The sequence below is a fragment of the Canis lupus genome, chromosome 8, assembly GCF_048164855.1.
Source record: "Canis lupus baileyi chromosome 8, mCanLup2.hap1, whole genome shotgun sequence".
Taxonomy (NCBI): domain Eukaryota; kingdom Metazoa; phylum Chordata; class Mammalia; order Carnivora; family Canidae; genus Canis; species Canis lupus.
This window is the reverse complement of record NC_132845.1, coordinates 19176119-19182118: the sequence shown is the minus strand read 5'-3', so window position 1 is coordinate 19182118 and position 6000 is coordinate 19176119.

The window sequence follows — 6000 nt, the reverse complement described above, 5'->3', positions numbered from 1 at the left end:
AATAAATGTTGCCCAAGTTCCAAATTCAAAGTGGGAAATATGTGTTAGCAGATGGAAGTCTTGATGTGCACATTCCCATTTTTAACTTATTTTCTTTCCTTTCTTTTTTCTCCTACCTTCTTGCTTGTCCTTTCCTCATTTAAAGGGTTCACTCTGAGCACCATCCCAAATCCTCCCAGGGAGGCAAATAAATATGCTTTGTTTGTCCCTAGCTATGAGTCCTTTAATGTAAAGGTTACATGGTAAATATTTTCTATCTCAAATGTCAAAACAACCATGGACTTCCCCGAGGGGACTGTTTTTCAAAAATTCTGTGAAATCAGGTTGGCAGGCCAGGAAAGACACAATGCTGTCGTCACACATATCCCTTGAAAAACCACAGGAATGGCATACTCAAAAAAAAAAAAAAAAAAAAAAAGGAATGGCATACTCACGGTCCTCACAGTAACATTTGGGAACACCCCAAAACAGGGTTCCTGGAGGTCTCTAAGGCATCACAGGTGGCAGGTACAACCACCTGCCCACTCAGGTTAGGAAGTTCACACCATTTCCTCATTTTTTCTGACCAAGAAAATCTCCAGATATGTTCATACCCCACTCAAAAGGAAAAGTTAGGCTTAAAAAAACTTTCTGTGGAGAAATCTCCCACACCTTTGTGGGCTTATTCTCAAGTTCCATCATGCAAATATGGAAACAGCAGCTTTCCTACAAATGCTCTTCCCTTTGCAGAATTCCACGGTGCTGCACCGACCACAGGGCAGATTTGGTGAAGTAATTCAGATTGGTGGGCAGGTTCTGGAATCCTTTTCATATATTCCTGTCTCTTCTTAGGAAGCAAAAGGAAGAACACAGTAAGGAGAAGAGAAAATATGAGAAGCTTACTAACTTGTCCACAGCTTTCCGCTCCTGCTCTCTGACTCAGAGATTTTTGGTCTTGCCTGTTCTCCATTCCCTGGTGTTCTGACAAATGAAGGCTAAAAGTCATACTGGAAGATTCTACAGAGAAAATCAATAACAATAAAAGAAAAATTGTGTGCCCCAAGGGGCCATGTGAGAGGAGGGACATGTGGCATGCTGGGAAGTAATGTATAGAAGAGGGAACCTGGAAGAGCAGGGACTTAAAGACAGATGAATGCAAGGACAGGAGCTCAGTACTCTTCCACACTAGGAGAGTGAAAAATCCCTGCAAGTGTCCTTAAGCAAAACAATGGAAGACAATGGTTGACACTAACATACTTTACCTCAGTTTACATACTTGAACCTCTGTGATTGAGATACACACAAAAGGAAATTTGAATTTTTATTGATGCTATGATTCTTTAATTATGACATATTGTAGAAGTTTTCTGAGCCTGTCCATGGAGTAGCTCCATACATATTTGAGCTATCTACTCATCTCTTCCGTGACCTCCAGTGATATTCTGCTCCATTTGGCTACCTCCTGTGAATTGTCCTTGTATGCTATCTTTCTCTTCTTCTCTTCCTCAGAAAAGTCATCTTGACCTTGAATAATTTCTATACAGAGTACTAATCAAATGGAGACTTGGCTAGTGAATGGAAAAAAATATTTGAACCAATGAAAAGTTAAAGACTCTTTGATATACTTACTGTCTTTTGTCTACCCTTCCAGATTTACCTTTCCCCACCCTGATCAAGGACCCTGGGGCTGATTTGTATGGCCTGACTAAGGATAAGTGTGGGGCTGATTATTTATTACCCAAACTTGTTTCCTGCTATCCAGGAGTGACCCTCAACCAAAGGCAGCCCTCAATCAGAAGATACCTTCCACATAGCTCTCCTGCCCAGATTCTGGTGACCACTCTTTCCCATAGTCATTCAGGCTTGGGGTTCATTAGCTCTGGAGTTTGGTGCTATCCCTTGTGGGTTTTTGCTCCTCACCCATATCCTTGCAAACAGTTTATTAGACTTTCCTTGAATTACCCAATTAGAGTCTACCATCTGTCTCCTGCTGGGACCCTGACTGACACAGTTGGCAGAATGAAATTTAGCCTACCCAGAAGGTGCAAATAAAATAATGTGCTTTTATTAAGCTGTCATAAAAATAAACGTGGGCTGAGAAAAAAACCTTGTTTGACTTAAGATATGTAAGAAAGCATAAAATCGTAACAAATAAACCATTATCAGTAATACAGGTTTCCTATACATAGAAAGCCTATACATCTGATCACTGGGAGTATTGCAAGAAAGCTTGTTAAAAACCTTGTATGATTATCTTTCTTTTTAAACTTCTAAACCTCAAACACTGCTTTCAGCAAAGAAGTTGAGAAGGGTATAAATTATAACCCTAATAGACTGAGATGAAAAGGATCTGGCTGGGATAAGTACAGATTATAAAGAAACATAAATGAAATAAAAGAATTAAAATCTGCATTAGAAGCAGTAAAAAGCAGAATTGTCACTGAATAAAATCAAGTCAGTGGGTGTAAAAAATTCATTTGAGGAGCTGTATCATAACACAGAGGAAATATATGCAGAGCATCCGCTGAAAATCAGCTGAGATCTAAGTGAAGTTACTAAACAGGCCACAGATAAATATTCAATAGGCAAAGCTTTCCAATATATCAGAATATTTAGAAATTATAATAAGAAAAGTTTCCATTCATGTTAAAAACACATCATATTTAATTATATTTGTTATTTATTTGTTTATATTAATAAATTAATTTATGGGGTTGTAAAAAGAAACTAGCAGAGCTTTAGTTATAACAAATAAAGGGAATGATGTTATTTTATTGGATAGGAAAATTAACTATTGTAAAAATATAAATTATTCACAAATTAACATGGAAGTTTAAATGCAATAATAATCAAAATCCTGAGGGCACTTTTGTTTGGTATGGAATAAAAAAGGCAAGGACTTGACAAAGGGTTCCAAATTTATATCAGAAGAAGTGCCAAAAAAAGAAAATGAAAATTTTGAAAAACGAGTTCAAAGAAAAAAGACTTACCCATTAAATTATACTATAAAGTTATAATAATTAAAACATCATATTGCTTTCACAGTACTGAAAAAAATCACAAAACATGAAACAAAACAGATGTTCTAAAATCTATAATCTCTATAGGTATATAATGAGATGGAACCAGCAAGCCATGGAGAAAAGAGATATTATTTAGTAATTGGTACTGAAAAAGGTGGATTAACTTTTTGAAAAAATATGTTCAATTTTACTTCGTGTTACACCAAAACCAATTCCAAGTGGATTAAATAATTATACTTTAAAAATTATACTATAAAAAGATAGAATAATTAATAAATAGCCATAAGATCTTGGATTAAGAAAGAATTTTCTACATAAAAGTTATGAGAAAAGTCCTAAAAAAATAATTTATTAGTTTAAAAACTTAACCTCTGGATGACAAAAGTCATTGGAGTAAGGGTAGATTGCTGTAACAAAGAGTCAACAACTTTGACTTTACGAGTAACTTTGCTTAAAGAACAAAGTATTTTATGGGCTGTCACTGAAGAGTCCAATGTCTGCCATTCAAGATCACCCAGGTTTTTTCCAGTCCTTTGCTCTGCCATCTTCCAGGGCACTGTTGTTGCCTGCATGGTTACAGCTGGGCCTGTGCCACATCTGGGTTTCTAGCCAGTCAGCAGGGGGTAGGTAGTGAAGGAAGCACTCCCACGGTCTTAAAGGTATCATCAGACAATGGGAAACATCACTTCTGCTCACATCTCATTGGCAAAGAGTTAGCCACATGGTTCTGTTTAACTGCAAAGAAGGTTGTAACATGTATGTACTCCCTAGCAAGGGAGCCACATGCCTAGCTATACTAAACTATGGAAAAAGGAGAGAACAAATTTAGGTGCAAAACAGAAATTTCTACGATACCACTATAAAGACAACTGAAAGAGAGCAGATCAAAGAAAAATATGTGCAGCAAATATAAAAAATAATTGTCATCATTATAAAGAATTCAGTAACAAAAATCAAAAAGAAAAACACTAATGTGCCAATAAAAAATGGGCAAAGGACATACACAAACAGCATAAATGAAATGTCCAATAAACATGAAAATTAGATAGTATTGCTTATAGTAGAAAACATTTGAATTAGGACAATTAAATGCCATTGTTCATTAATCTCTTTGTAAAATCTTTCTTAATGGTCATTCTCAATGCTGGCACAATATGATAGGACCACTTTGGTGGATAAATCAGAGCATTCAAGCCTTTGTGAAATGCACTTGGTTATTATATACCAGGAGCTTTAACCATGCTCTTCTTCTGGAACCCTGAGTCCACATGAGAAATCTACCCTAAGGAAGAAACCCAAAGAGGATACAGATGTGCTCATGGTATATAACCTAAATGCCTGACAATAAGAGAATGGTTGAATGAATTAAGTGTAGGAAGTAATGCTACTACTATCTCTATGGTCCCATCTTGCTTTATGGATGACTTCTGTCTACCTCCCCATGTGGGAAGTGCTAGCAAGGATTATACAGGAATTTCTTCACTCCTTTCTTATTCCTTTCCCAGAGAGAAAGAGCTGAATTGTTTTCAGAGAACATCATATCTATTGGATCACATTCCATATAGTTAGAGATGGCAGGAAACATGCTGTATCTTCTCTCACACTCAGGATTCTTCGGAAAGGTCAGGCTTCCACCACTGCTTCTTCAGGAGTGGCATGATCTGTATCAGAATCAAGACATGCACTCTCCTGGATTCTCCATTCTGCCTCAGTTGGGCTTTCGAGGCAGATCTAAAACTTCCATGCAGGTGGCTAATTAAGTATCTTGGAATTCACTTTATTATCTCAATTATTCAGACAGAGCACCTAAGGTACTGCACTTTGGTTATGGGGAGTGGGAGAGGCTCAGATCCTAGTTTCTTTCTACAAGCTAAATTCTCTAGGTACTTCTGACCTCTGGGAATTCTGGGGTCCTGACTGACAGGGGTTCTTCATTCCCTACATGATTCCCTGTGCTCATTTTCTACTTGTCAGAACATGCAGAGGGTAGCACCCTAAACCTCCAATTCTGGGGGACATCTGTAAGTAAAAGAATATCTATTTTGTTTGAGAATTATGTTTATTTTTTATAGGAAAATGCTATTAGGAAAAGGCTGTATGATAGCTAATGGGAAGGCAAGTAACAGGCTTTTCATTGCAACAATAGAGAAAGCCAAAAAAAATCTTTCCAGAAGACGACATATAAAAAGGCTGGATAATTTTTAAAATATGTTCAAGCTATAGATGAACTGGAATGAAAATAAGTGAAGTTCTCACAGGTCAGGTCCTATTGGACAGAAGAGGTAAGCACCTCATAAAGCTGGTGGCTTTGGCTTTAATAGCCTATCTGGGATTAAAGGCGGAAAACCTTAGGCTACTTGCAAAGCAGAGGTTGTAACAGAGACCCTCCAACATATAAATGAGACCACAGAAGGCAAGTCTTTTGATGGGTAAACATGAAAATTCCCTGTCACCACTCATAAGGAGATGATTAAGAAAAATTTCCAGTCAGACTTGGCCTGTAGGTGAGCAGAATATAACCACGATCCAGTGTTCACATGGGTTTGGGGCTGGAATTCACGAGATAGTATAGCCCCAAATACCTAAGCCACTAATTTGGTTTAGAGTATTCCCAAGTATCTGGGAGAATCACACGCAAATCCTCTCTGGGGAATCATACCACAGATAAAAGGTAGAAGGATCATGAGCTCTCTCCCTTTCAGGCATGTGCAGGCCAACACACGTATGCACACACACATGCATGTACACACACACATTTGAGAACTTAAGCCACCATGAACAATTATTCATAGAAACAAAAATCAGGCAATTTGATCCACAAAGATGGGCAGATATTCAAATAACTAGATTCAGAATATGAAATAAGTATATGTTTAACACTTTTAAATAAAAGCAATGGATAAAAGCATGACTAAGGAATAAGAGGCTATGAAAAATGAGCAGTCAGGCAGGTTAGCAAGAGAGGAATAGAACTTCTAGAGTTAAAAGCACAGTGAAT